The sequence below is a fragment of the Saimiri boliviensis genome, chromosome 2, assembly GCF_048565385.1.
Source record: "Saimiri boliviensis isolate mSaiBol1 chromosome 2, mSaiBol1.pri, whole genome shotgun sequence".
Lineage (NCBI taxonomy): Eukaryota > Metazoa > Chordata > Mammalia > Primates > Cebidae > Saimiri > Saimiri boliviensis.
In genome coordinates, this window is record NC_133450.1 from 107931546 (window position 1) to 107950607 (window position 19062).

At 36.0% G+C, this 19062-nt stretch overlaps 1 long non-coding RNA gene across 7 annotated transcripts in view; it reads right to left on the bottom strand.

The window, feature by feature from the left end:
• LOC141583633 (uncharacterized) overlaps window positions 1-19062 on the bottom strand; it is a 166352-nt gene that overhangs the window by 104073 nt on the left and 43217 nt on the right. For 2 of the 7 annotated variants that reach the window (XR_012516379.1, XR_012516378.1), the window contains 4 exons: window positions 16246-16473; window positions 13964-14044; window positions 13245-13408; window positions 934-11753 (listed from right to left, as the gene is read on the bottom strand). This is a non-coding gene — a long non-coding RNA (uncharacterized LOC141583633). Of the gene's footprint in view, window positions 1-933; window positions 11754-13244; window positions 13412-13963; window positions 14045-16245; window positions 16474-19062 lie in introns of all 7 variants that reach the window. The other 5 variants (XR_012516383.1, XR_012516380.1, XR_012516384.1 and 2 more) reach the window with 5 other exon arrangements.

Sequence of the window (19062 nt, forward strand, 5' to 3'; positions counted from 1 at the left end):
TTCTTGGGTTCAGGCGATTCTTCTGCCTCAGCCTCCTGAGTAGCTGGGACTACAGGTGTGTGCCAACATGCCCAGCTAATTTTCTTTTATTTTTAGTTGAGACAGGGTTTCACCATCCTGGACAGGCTAGTCTCGAACTCCTGACTTCCCGATCCACCCGCCTCCGCCTCCCAAAGTGCTGGGATTATAGGCATGAGCCACAGCACCCAGCCATTCCCTTCCTTTTCAAGGAGACTTTCAAATAAACAATTTAATTCAAGTCTAATGTTTCTTGGAGTGGGCAAATCAGTCTCATTGAAATTATGTCATTTAGAGAGAGAGAAAAATTTGAATTGTAATGAGATAAAAACATCTAAGAAAGAGGATTTATTTTCTGGAGGATGACAGCATTTAGAGTATCCCATGAGAAATGTTAATGTTAAGTTTAAAGCAATACTTAACATTCTTTGTATCTTAAACCCTCAACTCAATTGTTGGCCACCTCAGAACACAAACCTGACAATCTAAATCCTTAGCAGATGAAAAACAAGAAAACAAAAATTTTATCTCTGTATCATAACTAAGCTCTCAGACCAAATATCAGAGAAAAAAGGAGAACTTTATCCACTTTTACTGGTGACCCACTGCAGTTTGTTCATGTGAATGCCAGTTAGGTGAGGATTATATATATGCCAGTATGCAAGGCCAGGTTCAACCACAGGCTTATGCTTGGTTCTGAGCTGTGATTCAACTTGTGTTTCTCCTATGACATGTAGCACTGTTTGTTAGACAGCATAACACTAAAATAAAAGCACAAAAGAGAGCGAAACGTGGCTGTAAAGGAATTGCCTGATTCTACCAAGGATGTTAAACAAATTAGGACCAATAAAAACTTCTAAGTACCAAACTGATGATAAATAGCTAAGTAATTTAAGGCAAAGAGAGTAAAGTTACCTAATGCTGGGCAGGGACCCCATAAGCCATCAGCAAAGCAGCAAGACACAAGCGATCTCTGTGGATATCATCCCTGTTGTCCATGTCTACAGGCAGTGCAGACTGCATCTTCATGGAAGCTCCAGGAGAACTGGGGAAATACATGAAAGCTGCTCAAATAAGAACAGAGTCTGTTTATTGGGAGCTTGCTGTAACAAGTGAGTCAGTCTTCATAATTTAGATTTGGCAGAAACTGAAAGGAGGCAAAGGAGAGGGAAGCCTTTATAATGAGAGAGAGAGAGAGAGAGAGAGAGAGAGAGAGAGAGAGAGAGAGAGAGAAAGCTAGAAAATACGTATTTCAGAAGTATTTAAGTGGAATACATTTAAATATGCATATATTTCTGAGATAGATTAGTATCATCACACTACTAAGCATTTCTATGTCATATCTGATGCAGTTTTGCTATGTATGCACCCAAATCTCATCTTCAATTATAGTTCCCATAATCCCTACCTGTCATGGAAGGCACCCGGCGGGAGATAATTTAATCATAGGAGTGGTTACCCTCATGCTGTTCTCACTATAGTGAGTGTTTTCTCACTCGATCTGATGGTTTTTATAAGAGCCTTTATCCCTTTTACTGGGCACTTCTTGCTGTTGCCATGTGAAAAAAGGTGTGGTTGGTTGCTTCCCCTTCCACCACAATTGCAGTTTCCTGAGGCCCAGCCATGCTCAACTGAGTCAATGAAATCTTTTTCCTTTATAAATTAGCCAGTGTCGGGTATGTCTCCATTGATTCGTGTGGCAATGGACTAACACAGTATCAATCACGGTTCTCCTTAGAAATAGAACAAGCAGGATATATAAGGAGATACATGAGTTTGTGATTTTTTTTTTTTTAAAGAAATTGGCATATGCTTGACGATTGGCTTATGTAAATCCCTAGGCTATCCTGGCAGTCTAGAACTCCCAGACAAGAACTGACACTGTAGTCTTGAGGGAGTCTTCCAGAGAAAATCTCAGCATTGCTCTTAAAGCTTTCAACTGATTGGACAAGCTTCACCATATTATCACGAAAAAAATCTCTTTCACTAAAAGTCAGCAGATTGTAGATGTTAACCACATTTACAAAGTACCTTCACAGCCACACATAGATGAGTATTTGATTGAATAACTAGATACTATAGCCTAAGTGTACATATAAAACTCACCAGAAATCTGCAACCAGGAATATTCTTCCCATTCATTATATTCTCACCTTAAAATGACAATTTTATTATTTTAAGTATTAGTTGGCTTTTTGTAGGTTTTATTTTTTCCTATGTCATTTCTTTTGCAGATCTGATAGAGTTCTTTATAAATTATATGACTGTTGTTAGAGTTACACTGAAAAGCAATAGTAATATAATTATTTTATAAACCAGCCACTCAATTAGAAAAATACCTTTTTATGAAAATATTTGCCTAGATGTGAACATGCAGGTGCATCATTTATGTTGTATTCTAGTATTTTTCTTATTATATAAAGAAACATTCAGAATTTAAATTATAACAGGTACATTTAAATACTGTTAGTCTTACCCTAAACAAAGACAAAACTACACGTGAGGAATTTTTGTTAATATTCTGGAACGCTTTCTCTCTTTATGATTGCTTTTCATTATATTTGCATATGTGTCACAGGATGTAGAATAATGAAGTTGGTTGTGTTCTAGAAGAAGCATATCAAAATTTATATTAGTGGAGACACTTTCTAAAGTTAAGTGGAACAGAAAGCTGGTGATAAGGCTGAAGACAGAAGGATAGACACCATCCCCTGAATATTAACTTCAGCACAGCATGAAAATTTCTGGTAGATACTTGCAGAGGGTTGGAATTTTCTCTGAAGAAACATGATTCAGTTGTACACTATGAGGAGTTTAATTCCATTGGTTATGCTTTATTTATTCCATAGCATTAAGTCTTATTTTGATGTATTTTGCTCTCCTCAGATTTCCCCATTTTTTATTAGAATATAGATAGATGGATAGACATCCCATATGTAAATTTTCCCACAACAATTTAAAAATGTTTTCATATAATTATAAAAGTATATTTTATTATTGAATAAGAAAAGACATAACAAAGGCCAAAGACTGCAGATTTTTTTAAAACCTAAAACTTTTAAATTTTCATTGTGAAACACCCGTTTTTTTTTACAGTGCATGTGGGATAATATATTTACTAAACATTCCTCTAAAAACACAAGTTAAGTTCATTTATGTTCCTTCAATATCATTTAGTCCTTTTCATAAGAAAACTCCCAGACAAAATGGAATTCAATAATTATCTGAACTTTAGACATAACCTTCCCCACAAAAGTAGTAACATTGTAACAAAAATCCCCAAAGTTAAAGATTCATGTTGCAGCACTGCCATTTCTACGTGGTCTTGATAACTATACAAAACTGTGACCAAAGGAGGGAGCGATGGAATCCCTGTCTAGTATAGTTTAGAAAATAGATTATGATGGAAAGCAACAGGCTAAGAATAAAGACTAACACATGGGACAGAAATGTTTTGTGGGTGGTGGAGAGGAGCAGATGGAGAAAGACACAGGTGGTTATGTATTTTCTGAAGTACTGTAAACTAGTCTCACAGTGAAGAACAGAAATTTAAGCTAAACCTGTTGCTTTATTTGATTGAAACTCTCCAAGTAAATGGACTTTTTAGTATTATTGAAGTGTTTAATTTAATGCCCCAACCAGTTATTGAGAAAAGAATGAGAAAAGCTGTTCCTTCTTTTGAAGCTATTTAAACAGGAATTACAAACAAAATATTCATGAAAACAAATTTTAACTATTAGAAAGTCCTTGGTCTACAAAGAGATAGTTTCTGAACTCACAGTGTTTTCATGAAGCCCCCAGTTTGCTACACTTGAGTTCAATCTTTTTTAAGTTTTATAATCATAATTATAATCATGGATAAGATGTAGAGAAAGAAAATGAGCCAAACTGAATTCCAGTGGCCACCAGGAAAGCCAGGATTGGCAGAATCACTATGATTAGTGCATTAGTTTGAGTACATTGGTGGGGATATTTCTTGGGTTAAAGGTTTCCACAGATGAGTCCTGAGTATCTCTTGTGTGGTGATGCTACAAATCTCAGAGGAACGATGCTGCAAATCTCAAATGAAAAGTGCATAGCACTTTTTGTAAAAGAACGATCAAAACATGTTTGTTGGGTATCTGCAGTACTATTCTGGCTCCATCAAAAAAAAAAGAGAAAAAAAAATGGTACCCTAAATCTGCACTTTTATCAGCCCACCTTCTCACCTCTACTTTGAGTGAGGAATCCTTCTGGCAAAGCTTGCCAGCCTGCAAGATGGTGAAAGCCTTCTGAATTACTAAAGAATAAAGACAGACTTTTAAGTAGGTTTAGTGATAATATATTCTGGTCCCTGGATTGCCATAGGTCATGTAAGACACAGATGGTAAATATCAATCAGAAAATATACTTCTAAATATTACTTTACTGAAGTTATAATAAACAATATATGTTTTTTAAAATCTCAACAAATGTGCTCTCATTGCTTTGGTCCATTTTATGTTGCCTGTAAGAGAACACCAGACTGAGTAATTTATAAAGAATGGAGATTTATGTTTTATAGTTTTGGAAGCTGAGACATCTGGGGTCAGTGTGCTCATGTCTCACAAGGGCTTTATTGCTGCATCGTCCCACGGCGGATGGCAGAAGGCAGAAGGACAGGAGAGAGTGAGAGCAACAAGAGGTCAAATTGGAACTTGCAATATCAAACCTTTTTATAATTGGCACTTACCTCTTCTTGAAGGTGTAGCCCTCATGACCTAAACAACTGCCCTTAGGCCCCACCTCCCAACACTGTTGAGTTAGAGATTTTACTTTAAACACATGCTTTCTGGAGGACACATTCAAACCACAGCAGTTATTTATAATCAACCCACATTAAAAAGGTCCACATCAAAATGATTCATCTCCATAATAAACAAAAGGACTAGAATGCTCAAATTAGACACATTATTTTTCGCAACAATTCCCAAATGCTGACCTATCTTTCTGAAACATTTTGTTTTTCTTTCCTTTCAACATATATTTTCTTTTGTTTGTCTATAATACCCTTTTCTATCCCTCTGTCTTATTTGAATCCCTCAAATTTTTACGCACATTCCCAAAGGGTTATCACTGTTGAGTGACAAATCACTTGTACCTTTGCACACAGGTTTGTGTGTCTGCAGGGAGCCCCCCTCCTGCTGACTGAAAAAGACAGAATCATTAGATTCTATTTTTTAAAAATATGTTGCTGTGCCTCCTGTCAATGTAACCTGTTAAAAAATACAGGTAGGTCCTGCTGCCATAGCATAATTAAGTGACAGACTCTAACAGTAGGACCTCTGACAATATCAATTTAAAATACTTTTAAATAAGCAGATCTCATATGAAAGATGCATAGTACTTTTTATAAAAGAAGCATCAAAACACCTTTGTTGTGTATCTGCAGTACTATTCTGGCTCAATCAAAAGAGAGGGAGAAAATGGCACAAACTCTAAGTGTCCTCTCTGACAAAGAGAATCATATAGTCACCTGGCTTAGCGTTTTTTCTTGTTCTACTAAGAAGAGAGAAAACGAAGTGCAAAAGCTATCAGGCTGAAACCTCAGAGAGAGAAATTTCTACTGTTAAAATTCATGGAATTCACACTAGGCAAAGCAGGAGTGCTACAAAAAATTTTAGAGAATAAAAAAGGTGCTGCATTTCTAGTGGTGTTTTTCAATGAATACCTATTAAATTTGATTATTAATTTTTTAAAAAAATTATAAAAATTTTCACTTACATTTTGCATGGTTCTTTAAACACATAATTAGCTTTACAGAAGAATGCATCCATTGCTTAGATCACATGTGTAAGATGAATAGCTGAAACTAGCTATAAATAAGTTTCATGTGGAATATACATTCCCAAAATGTGTCTGCAACCTTTGTATTTGTGTGCTATTCCCAGGTGTTTTACTGAGGCATTTCAATTCTCTTATCAGTTGCACATACATACATTTTATGTTAACCTCCTTTTCTATATGTTAATAAGATAATGGAAAAGTAAAAATAATTTCATATATACAATAGCATAGTGCCACATTTACATATGTATCAAGTAGTACATGATTGCTTTATACTAAAAATCAGTTTGTTCTATATTAAAGAAGCCACTGGCATATATACATCATAAAATAAGTTGATAGAGTTATTTAAGAAAATCTTTCACTATTAATAAGTAAATGAGTTCTATTACAACAGTAATAGAACTTACTATTTGAATCCAAACTTTGCCATTTAATTAATGTTTCAGTGATTCTAACTTCACTTTAAGAAATTTATTAATGTCCCTATAAATAGGTTTTTGCCTTTAAAAATATCTCTAGAGCTCAGCATGAGGTCAGTATCATTCTGCTTATTTAGTAAAACTTTTAGATTGATATGACCTATTCAAGCCAGTAAAATAAGGCCAATATATAAGATAATGGTTTCAATTAAATGAGGAAAATAGAAGAACATGACTATATCCTTTTTTTCTGACAGAGAATTTTATGTAAGAAATTGGTTGAATTGTATTGTAGGACTAATAAGAGCAGGTCACACCTCTTGCAACCAGAGAACAAAAGGAAGAGGTTGAGATTATTAGAACTCAGAAGCTTATAGAAGGGACCTCTCAGAGCTTAGCTTCGTATTTCTGAAAAAGAAGTGCCACATTTTGATGTAGGTTTATCTCAGAGAGTGCATTGAAGCTAGTTGTGGAAAGATAGAAAAACCAACCCTGAAAACTGGAACCTACTGCCACTAAAGAGACTACTGAGACAATGGGAAGAGGAAGGGGCAAGTCTGTTCTCCCTCCAGCAGCCTTTGGGCATCCTTCAAGTGCCCCCTAATGGCAGAGCCTAAGCATCACAGGCAGAATAAAGAAGCACGAATCAGAATTATTAGTTATCAACACGCTGAAATACACTCCAGTTTTTCTAGGGATATGTATTCATTTTTAGAGTCCATTCTACTCTCAAACATGTCCTAGTATGGATAACAAACAATATGGGCACTCTGTAGACAAAGCTGTTTATACAAATTTAATCAAATAAAGCCTCTGTGATAAATAAATTCAGACAATGGCCACTTCCAATTTAGTTACTTCTGTTGGTACATGCTGCTTCTCACATGAACTGCTGCAGCCTAAGTTTCCTCCCTTTATTATCTGAGCTGATTTTAGTAGCTTGTTTGATGAAAAGAACATGGTAATAGTGACATTTTGAGACTTCTGGGTTTGGGTCATAAAAATCCCGGGTCTCTTGAAATGTTTGCCCTTGAGACACTCCCTCACATAACTCAGCCATCATGCTGTGAGATACTCAAGCCACATAATGAGGCACCCAAAGTCCCGTAACAGTCAGCATCAAGTATTATATAGCAGACTTTTGGGATATCCAGCTAGGCGAAGCCTTCAAATTATAGCCCCAGCTGACATCCAGTTACTCCTGTAAGATACCAGTGGAGAACTGTTCAGCTGGGCTAATTTAACCCTCATGAATAACAACAACAAACTGTAGTTTGGGGCCATTGAGTTTTAGGGTGTTTACTTACATAGCATACATAACTAGAATAGCCCACCTATATAGTTTTCCAAGGACATTCATTGTCTCTATCCTAATCCAACTTATTCTTGCTTTCCTCCTCGGAGTTGTCTGTATTTTCCACTTAGCATTTCAACCAAGTAGATTCTAAACATTTGAGAGGAAAGGATCACATCCTAGTTTGCCTTTGTATTTCCCACTTGAGCACTGATTATTAACCAGGTGTAAGACGGTATTATTGTAACTGCTGCACAACCACTACCCTGAAAAACTGACATTTATGAATCTGCAGGTCGACTGCAGTTCAACTGATCAAGGCTGAGATTAACCACACAGCTCTGCATCAAGATGCAATTTATCTGGACTTGTATTCAAGCTGTGGGCACAGTTTAAGTCTACTCCACCTGTGTTTTTTTCTGAGACGGAGACTAGAAGATATAAGCCTCTGATGTCATTCTCTTCTCATGGAGGATCACTGGAGCACAAGAGCCAAGCCAAACATATTTAATCATATTTGCCAACATTCCAAAGGCCAAAAAAATTTACGTGGTCTATCATACCGATGGGGTGAGAAGAAGTATTTTGCCTAAGTGGGAGAACAGAAAGTAAATATTTACTGGACAATAATCTGAATAATTACAAGATCATCAAAAATGTCTCATCATTGATTTTAAAGTTCAGTTAACACCCTGCAACATTTGTTTATAAACACAGTGATAGTTATTATTTTAAATACATATCTAGACTTGCAAATTATTTCCAAGACCCAGGGAAAAGTCTCAATCTGTATTTCCAGAGTATACATAGAAACTAAATAAAGTATTTGGGGTAAAAATATTTATTTGGGTGGCTATGATAATTATGACACCTAAGAGCCATTATTTTTCTTCAGTTAAAAATAATTCAAAATAATAGATCACTAATATTTAGAATATAGCCAGAGAGTAGCTGGCATCCTAAATTTCTATTTTTATGTACCATATGTTGTTATGACTACTTATTTAAATGAATATTGGTAAAAATTTAAAGGTAAGTACTTTAAAGCACTAAAAGTATACCTTGTAAAAAGTAATGGTGCTGGGAAAAAGTATACTTTAGCAGTGCACCATTTTTCTTCTAATTTTGTAAGAACTGAATTCTTTTATAGCAAATCCACTGACTTCTTAATGCCTTCCAGATATACTATTAAAATGCACTGATTTGAGATAGTATGGGCATCCATATTTGTCCCAAACGAATACTTAGAAACACAGGAAGCATCAACCATATCTGCACAGAGTGAATATTATTGAATGAAATAAATCATCAACTACAAATACTTTATATTTACTGCTATAAATCTCTGATTAAAGTTCGAATGATACATTATTTTAATTCAAAGTAAATTTCGGAGTTGTGACTAAGATTTATAGAATAACACATGATAAATACCTACACTATCAAGGTAAGCAGATGTGCTCTAAAGTATAAAAACAAATAACTCTAGAAAAAAGTATAAATTATATTTTTGTTCAGTTACATTTATGCATCTAAATATTTATAGATTGTCAAAATGTGATTGAATTATTTAGTAAAAGTATTGAGGCACTAGAAGCCTATTTCAGGCCAAAAAAAAAAAAAGCTATGTAGTCCTAGTGTCTACACTGTTACGGTTTTATTTATGTTATGATCTAAAACAAGCAAAGCCAATCTATTGTGAAAAATTTAAAATTTAACTGAGGTAGTCTGAGTGTAAAGCATTAACTAGGAAGGTGCATTTAGGAACTTTCAAGTATAGTACAAATGATCTATATTGTGAAAAAATATGGATTACATGTCTGTGTGTCAAACCCATTGAATTGTATATTTAAGGTTCGTCATTTGGGATGTGTCTAGTATGGGTCTATAATGACTACAGCCACTATGAATATTTTTGAACATTTCTTGAGTATGTACATCCTACTATTGATTATACACTGAGAAGTAAAATTTTGGGCTGTATTAGTTCTGTCAGTTTGCAATAACAGACTATTGCAGACTGGGTGGCAGAAACAACAGAAATGTATTTTCTTGGAAGTTCAAGATCAAGGTTCCAGCAGTCTTGGTTTCTGCAGGGTCTTTCTCCCTGGCTTACAGACGACTGTCTTCTTGCTGTGCTCTCACGTGGCCTTTTCTCTGTGTGTGCACAATCCTGATCCTTCTTCCTCTTCTTATAGACAACAGCCCAATTGTATTAGGGCCCCACCTTTATTTATGTAACTTAATCTTAATTATCTCATTTAACCTTACATATGTAAGGCTCTATCTTCAAATATCACACTGAAGAGCTAACACTTCAACATATAAATTTTGAAGGGATACAATTCTGTTTATAACACTGGATCACAAAGTATTATTATTAGTATTATTTTAATGAAAAAGGAGTATCTCTAAATTTCTAGAGGTGTTTTTTTGGTTTGGAGCAGGCATAGGTCCCTATGCATCCACCACTACTGTGGTGTTGCAGTAACTACACCTGCTAGAACAATACAGTGTGCCTCATTGTCCAAACTCAAATAAATATTACTGTTTCACAGTTCATTTGTCCTGGAACATACTCATTTAGAAAACAAGACAGCGTGGAGATGCTTTAATCAGCATTAAATTAGCCTAATATAGGATAAGTTCTGAATCTTGGCTCAACATCAGAATTCCCTGGAGAGCTTTTAAAATCCTTGTGACCATTCTGAACCCAAAACATATTAAATCAGATACTCTCAAGGTGATAACCAGGATTCAGCATTTTTAACTCACCAGGTGATTTTTGCATGCCACTGTGGTTAACTACCACTGAGCTACAGCTTCAAATAACCACAGTGCACATGAGGACAGTTTCATTAAGTTGATTATTTACTCACCATTATTTTTAGCCTTTTTCTATACTCCTCCCCTACATGCAAAGCACAGCAGGTAATTATATTAATGATGAAATATTTTAAATTAACAAGGCACATATGAATATGATGTAATACATTCAAGGGATAAATATGACTTACTAGTTAATGAATCATATTCTATGTAAGAAATGTCTCATTCACAGGTGATCTCAAAACTATTAAATATGAGAAAAAATTGAAACTGAAATTTAAAACTAAAGTATAATTTAGTTCAGTATTTTGCTTTTAGAGAAGGAAGTTATGTATATGCAAGAAAGGAAGTTTGAAATGAACTTTGCAGCACTAAGTTAGAATCAATGGTATCAGTATGAATTAATGTTTAGTTTAATATATGGACACAACAGCTAGACATCAAAACAATTATGTTTCACATAGATTATTAAATTTATACATAATAATCTGTTTGTAGATATGGCCTAAAAACAAGGACACTCTAGCAGTAGCATACCCAGTGTCCGGATGTTAGTTTCTAAATACCATTCTCAAAAAAAAGAAACCAGAGTTCCTCGTAGTAGTAGTTGATTCCAGCTCCAAGGCACTGATACAAAATGATCATGGTACACCTTGTAGAACCAGAAAGTAAGGAAGTTCTGAAAATACAAAATGCTGAGGACAGAACAGAGGACAAAGGAGCCAACTGTAACCAATGGCCAAAGCTGGAACAATGTGAGCAACAAAGTCGATAACCTATTAAATTGTAACCAGTATAAAATAAATGTACATGATATAAAGGACTGAATAAATACTTAAATGGTAGAAAATAGATCAATCTTTCTCACAGAATTACATTTAATGCATAGAGAAGCTACCCCTTCTAGAAGTAAGGTTCATACACACACACACACACACACACACACACACACACACGAGGATGGGCTTCACTTGGTAACTTGCTTTCAAAGGATAGAATAAGTAAAGGGAGAAATAAAAACTTTACATTGGAGAAAACTGGCAAACAATACCTTAACCAAGTGATGAAGCTTCACATTCCAGTGATATCATGTGGATATTATGTAGCTCCTGACATGATATGAGAAGCGCAATTCACCTCTGTGTTATTCTTCCGATAAACCCATAAACTGAATTTAATCATCAGCAAAAGCATTTTAAAAACAACTAGATCGGAGGATATTCTGCAGAATACCTGGTCAGTATTGTCCCAGATACTGAAGGTCATAAAAAAAATAAAAAATAAAAAAACAAAACAAAACAGAAAAGACTGAGAAAGTTTCACTGACCAGAGGAGACTGGAAAAACATGATGACTCTAGTGCAATGTGGCACGCTAGTCTGGTTCCTAAAACAGGAAGATAACATTAATGGAAAAATGGTAAAATTGAAATTAAGTTTGTAATTTAGTTAAAATACCAAGCTTGATTTCTTAGTTTTGACAAATGAACCACAGATGTATACAATGTTAACAATGGGAAAAATCATACATAAGACATACAAGGCCTCTTTGTACTATCTTTGCATTTCACTCTAAAACTTAAAAATTATGTTGAATAAAAGTTTCTGAAAAATATAAAATTGGATATTCTTTTATTTATAAAACATTGATAAGCATGCTTAACTATCATAGACACCACAGAGATTTCTTCTTTGTGTACTATTAAAGAGTATATTTAAAAACAAATAAAATGTGATAGCCATTAAAATTTAAGCAGCTCTTCTACAATAAATAAAATTGTATCTTACGCTATTCCCAATACAGCTGTTTAAGGAAAGTGCTATGCTTGTTCTGTGTATAAATCAGGCATTGAAACCAAAAACCCATTTAGGTAAATATTCCTTTAGAGACTTTTTTTTTTTTTTTAACTATTATGTGTATTTCAGAATCTCAGTACATTGAAAAAAAGACAGTAAATCAGCTGTATAAATTCTTTGTCTTGTCACAGATTTATTAGATGGAATTTTATTTCCCTCAACACCTCTTGAAACCGATTAAAATTGTGCAATGTTATTTCTTTAGAAAAAAAGAAGTGTTTAGCTTAATATTGTCACTGTTTCAGCATATATAGTTTTCATGAAATTTTATTTATGTCTTCACATTTACTCGTGTTATAAAATGTTCCAGGAATTACATTTCAACTCTATTTAAGTTTTAATTCTACTAAACCACAGTGGGCCTAAGGATTGTGTGAAAGAAACTGCTGCATAAAATTTCAGACTGTAGCTCCTTGAGAGCTAGATATAAAGCATCAACTTAATGGGCTCTTTGAAAATTTAAAGCAAGAAGACTCTATAACCAGAGTTTCAGAGATCCATAGAATTATAGCAAATTAATGTTACATTATTAGATGTAGAACATCTTTTTTTTTTTTTATCACAAAGCGGGTAGAATAAAATAGTTCCAGTTTTGATTTTGGTTTTGGGGGGGCACATATCTATGCTCTTTTGTGTACTTTAAATTCTTTTTCTCATTTACACTTTTGCTGTTTTTTATGCCTATTTTCAAACAAGAGAATTATATTTTGTTTTCTAATGGGCAAATAGTTGGTATTTGATCATTAGAAAGGAAATGACATGTTAGAAAGGAAATGACAATTAACTAAAAAGTAAACTATAAACTTCTCAGTAACTGCCTTCATCTCTCTAAACATCTGTGGTACACTGTTACTGTGATGATTTCCCAGTTTACCATTCTGCCCTATTTCAAACCTCATATATTTCCCCTCCCACCATCGTAACTGTTCAACATTTAAAACAAACAGACCACAACTAAATATTAGAAGTGACACTATGCTAGTTCTTGGCCTAGCCCTTGATTGACTTATTAACTTTATACCTTATTTTCTTTGAAATCCTTGTTCTTTTGCTCTTTCCTGAAATTCAGCCACTAGGCTATGAGGCCACCCAAGCAGCCATGTGGAGAACCATGGTCCTGAATGTCAGCCCCAGCTGCCAGTTGAGCCTCCAGATGACTGTAGCTACCCACCACAGTAACTGGCACTGCTTGAAACAAAATAACAAGTCAGTGGACATACTGAATCATGAGGAATAACAAACTGATGTTTTAAGACTGTAAATTTTCAGATGGTATCCTTAATAGTAATAGATAACTATAACTTTATAGGTGAATACTTAAATTTATTGAAGAACCATTATTTTACATGGCATTTATGATGATTGCTTCTATATCAGTGAGTAATTGAGACAGCAAAAGATAACTGACAGTTTGGAAACAGCACCAGGAAAGGGTCCAATGTGTTAATTCCTCTCATAAGATCTTGTTCCTTCTTAGATTTACGAGGTCTTTAATCCGGTAATCTAGAACCACAGTCTGGCACTCTTCTACTCAAAAAAACACAGTTTTCCACTACTCAAAATATAGATCTCCAATTGGCAAAGTTAGAATCATCTAGAAGCTTGTTAGAAATATAAAATTTCAGGATCTATAGCATACCTACTAAATTAGAATCTGCATTTCATTACAATCCCTGGGTGACTAGTTTACACACAGATCTAATAATAAGTGGTCTGATAAAAGTGAAACCACACAATTACCTGATAGTATGTGAGTTTCTTGTCTTTCCTAACCAAGTCTTGCTTTTATCCAGATAATTCCCTCCTCAGGCACAGATCCACCTAAGTCAGAAAGGAAAAACTACTCAGACTTCCCCCACTCTGCCATTTCACACGAAAATCATAAATCATACCTCTTTAATATATGCAATGTCATCCTAAGGCTCATATTATCAGTCATCTAGTTAATTTGAGTGGTCAGTATCACCCTTACAATGTGCAAATGAGTTCCCTGCCACGGGTCTATGCTTCAGAGGCCCCATGCTTTAGATGCTTGCGTTACAATGTTTAGGTCATCCTCTGGTAGCTGGAACTGACCAGGTCAGTAATGCCATCCAGCACAGTGCCTAGAGACTAGACTATTGCCCACCTAAGCATCAATCAGTTTTCCTCTTCAACCCTAAACGTACCCCTCCTCTTCATCTCACATCCCTCACAACATGGTCATATGGTTAGACTTTGTGTCCCTACCCAAATCAACTCCTGAATTATAATCCCCATAATACCCACATGTCTAGGAAGAGAACTGCTGGGAGCTGATAGGATCATGGGTGTGAGAAACACACTCCCCCATCCAAACCCAAATAATTAACTTAGAGGCACAAAGAACAGCAGAAGTGAGACTTTTTAATAATGGTCTTGCAAGATCCAGGTGGGGGCAGGCACACACTGGGCAGTCATAACAGGCAATTTATCTCCTAGCACACAAGTACCTCCCCAATTCCTCATTGGTTGAATAATATGGGGTTACAATCTTCCTGGAAATCACCTAAGTTTCATTATCCCCCTTATAAAGTTATACTCTAATCTTCTTCCTTGCTAAGTTTCAATTTCCCAATAATGAAACTTTTTTCCCTTTTATGGGCTGACCCCTCCTCTACTTTCTGCTTACTTACTGTGACCTTCTAGGTGCATGAGCTGTGCGGTTTGTTATATTTGCAGACTGGCTGCCAATACTTAGATTTATCATGCCTTGCAGATGGACCATTTAAAGTGTTTTCTCACACCAGGTGTGGTTTCTCCCATGCTGTTCTCATTAGATCTGATGGTTTTATAAGGGGCTCTTCCCCCTTTCCTCTCTCTTCTGCCACCATGTGAGAAGGTCCGAGCTTGCTTTCCCTTCACCTTTCACCATAATTTTAAGTTTCTTGGGGCCTCACCAGCCTTGCAAAACTGCAAGACGATTAACCTTTTCTTTTTTTTTTTTTTTTTTGACAGAGAGACTCTGTCACCCAGGCTGGAGTGCACTGGTGTGGCCTTGGTTCACTGCCACCTCTGCCTTGCAGGTTCAAGTAATTCTCCCGCCTCAACCCCTGAGTAGCCTCCAAAAGTGTTGGAATTACAGGTGTGAGCAACTGCATCCAGTCTAAACATCTTTCCTTTATAAATTACCCATTCTCGGGTATTTCTCTATTTCCAGTGTTAGAAGGGACTAATATAGTAAATTGGTACCAAGGTAGTGGGGCACTGCTATAAAGATACTGAAAAATGTGTGAGTGAATTTGAAACTGCGTAATGGGCAGAGGTTGGAACAGTTTAGAGGGCTTAGAAGAACACAGGAAGATATCAGAAAGTTTGAAACTTCCTAGAGACTTGTTGAATAATTTTGACCAAAATGCTCATGGTTATATAGACAATGAAGTCCAAACTGAAATGGTCTCAGATGGAGATTAAGAACTTACTGGGAACTAGAGTAAAGGTCACTCTTGATATACTTTATTAAAGAGACTGGTGGCATTTTGCCCCTGCTGTGCAATTTTCAACTTCATAGAATCTGAAATTGGAACTTATGTTTAAAAGGGAAGCAGAACATTAAAGTTCTGCTATGGAATTTTGGAAAATTTGGAAAGTTTGCAGCCTCATGACACAATAAAAAAGAAAAATCCATTTTCTAGGAAGAAACAGAAGTTCACTGCAGAATTTTGCATAGGAAACAAGGAGCCAATGTTAATCACCAAGACAATGGGTAAAATGTCTCCAGGGCATTCCAGAGACCTTCCCAGAAATCCATCCTATTAAGGGCTTAGAGGCCTAGGAGAAAAAAATCATTTCATGGGCTGGGCCAAGGGCCTTCCTGCTCTGTGAAGCCTCAGGACATGGCACCCTGTGTTCCAGCTGCTTCAGCTCCAGCTGTGGCTAAAAGGGGCCAATTACAGCTTGGGCCATGGCTTGAGAGGGTGCAAGCCCCAAGTGTTGGCAGTTTCCACATGGTGTTGGGCCTGAGATGGTACAGAAGTCAAAAATTGAGATTTGGAAATCTTTACCTAGATTTCAAAGGATGTCTGGAAACACTTGGATGTCCAGGCAGAAGTCTGTGGCAGGGGTTGAGCTCTCACGGAGAACCTCTGCTAGAGCAGTATGGAAGGAAAATGTGAGGTCGAATCTCCCACACAGAGCCCCCACTGGGGCACTGACTAGTGGAGCTGTAAGAAGAGGGCCACTGTCCTCCAGACACCAGAATGGTAGATCCACTGACATCTTGCACTGTGCACCTGGAAGAGACACAAACACTCAATGCCAGCTTGCAAAAGCAGCCAGGAGGAGGGATATACCATGCATAGCCACAGAGATGCAGCTGCCAAAGACTATGGGAGCCTACCTTTTGCATCACCGTGGCTCAGAATGTGAGATATGGAGTAAAAGGAGATCATTTCTGAGCTTTAAGATTTAATGACTACACTGCTAGATTTTGGACTTGCATTGGGCCTGTAACCACTTTGTTTTGGCCAATCTCTCCCTTTTGAAATGGGAACATTCATCCAATTCCTGTGCCTTTATTGTATCTTAGAAGTAACTAACTTGCTTTTGATTTTACAGACTCCTAGGCAAGTTTCAGATGAGACTTTGGACTTGGACTTTTGAATAAATGCTAAACCAGTTAAGACTCAGGGACTACTGGGAAGGCATGATTGGTTTTGAAATGTGAGGACATGAGATTTTGGAGGGACCATCCAAAATCTCATGTCCCTCCAAAATCTCATGGATTTGGGTCCCTCCAAAATCTCATGTCCTCACATTTCAAAACCAATAGAATAATATGTTTAATCTTTGTCTTCCCACCCAAATTTCTAGTTGAATCGTAATCCCCATAATCCTCTTGTGTCTAAAGAGAGACCTGGTAGAAGGTGATTGAATCATAGGGGCAGTTTCCCCCATGCTGTTCTCATGATAGCGAGTGAGTTCCCACAAGATCTGATGGTTTTATAAGGGGCTCTTCTCCCTTTGCTCCTCACTCACTCTCTTGCCTGCTACCATGTTAAGACATGCCTTACCCCTTCCACCATGATTATAAGTTTGCTGAGGCCTCCCCAGCCACATAGAAAAGTAAGTCAAACTCTTTCCTTTATATATCACTCAGTCTCAGGTATGTATTTATACCAGTATGAAAACAGACTAATACACATGGGTGACTCAGTTACCCCAAGGAGCTTTGGGTCTCATGACTTTGGAGTCATCCTGGGGCTCAAGTTCCAAAGCTGATTGTCCCTATTAGTAGATATGCATAACAATACAAAATGCAATCTCTGTTTTAGAACATATTCTATTATCTCTCCAAGAAATGTTTATTTACCTTAACATAAATTTTGACTATAATATCGCCAAGAAAAATAATTGTTTTCACTGGATTTGTACATATGTGTGCACATGACAGTATATATATTGCCCAACAGTTTCCCATAAGAACCTGGAAATTCAATGAAGGAATAAATGAACACACTTTCACAGGATGCTGCTGAGTAAACCCAAAGAATATTGAACATAATGTGGCAATTCACATCATAGACAATTCTGCTAAAGCTGCCCCTGTGACCTGAAGCTACCTGCTTCAGACCTGTCTTGCCCTTTTGGATTATGGTAACTAACATTGTATGGCTGGAGGAGTGATGGTGGAGAGAGGATTAGGGGGAAAATCTCAGGGTGAAACTGTTTTCTGTGAGAAGTTGAGTTTTTCATAAAGGAGGTGAGTGCGGATGAAAATGCTCATAGAAGGAATCTCACTTTAGAGAGGCAAGGTGAGATACCACAGTTTACCCATTAAGACATCCTGCATGAGGATTCTGGCATTTTTTTTCTTTAATCCTGGAGTTCAGAAACAGTCACAGCTAACATTTAGCTTCCAGTTTTGCCTTGTTTTTTTCTTGAAATTCTATCTAGTTATTTTCAAAGGCATTATTAAAAATGTAGCTTTGTGATCAATGCAGAATTAACAGATGAAGCTTTCAAAGAAATGAGTCAGCTTGGCAATGTCAGCACCGGGTTAAAGGAAGACAGTATAGTTAAAATTCCAAGTGATAATCTCTAGCCTAATGTTTAAAATGTGACACTTTATTGTAATTGCTTCACTTATTCCTTAGAAAATAAAATATTACAGATATTTTTAAAATTCTGAAAATTCTATCTCCATTCTACTTCCCACAGATGTTAGTAAGTAGCCTCTGTTGAAGTTGTGAAAATTATTTGTGTACTCGATTTCAACTTAGTACTGGACAATACATTGTACCTATAACAAGATGCAACATTATTCAGTTTTTTAAGTTTTACTAAAATTATATGTTATATTGTTGTGTTTCTGTATTCACTCATCCTTCTATATTTTGAGGTTTATCCACATTGATATAATTTATATAGTCTACTTTAATCACAGGATTGTATAGCATTTTATAAGTATCTTACAGCTTATCCATCTCTCAGCTGTGGACCGTATCATATTTACACTCTTTCCTAGTACAAACCATGAGGGAATAAATATTCATATACAGATTACTTTGTATAAATGTAAGAGGTTGTCTATGACATATACTTCAAAATAGAATTGCTGAGTTTTATGTTACGTGAATTTTCAAATTTAATTAACATTTCAAAATTATTCTGCAGTAGGAAGCAACACCATTTTGGATGAACACAGACAAGGGAAAAAAGTAATGTCTTTTTGTTACTTTGTGGGTTTTCTTTCTATTTTTGTTTTCTTTTTTCTTTTTGTTTTTCTATGTTACCGGTGGTCTGTCTTTGGTGGCCAATGACAAAGGTTCCCAATAAAGTGGACGTAGGGCTATATATATATATATGCACATATACACACT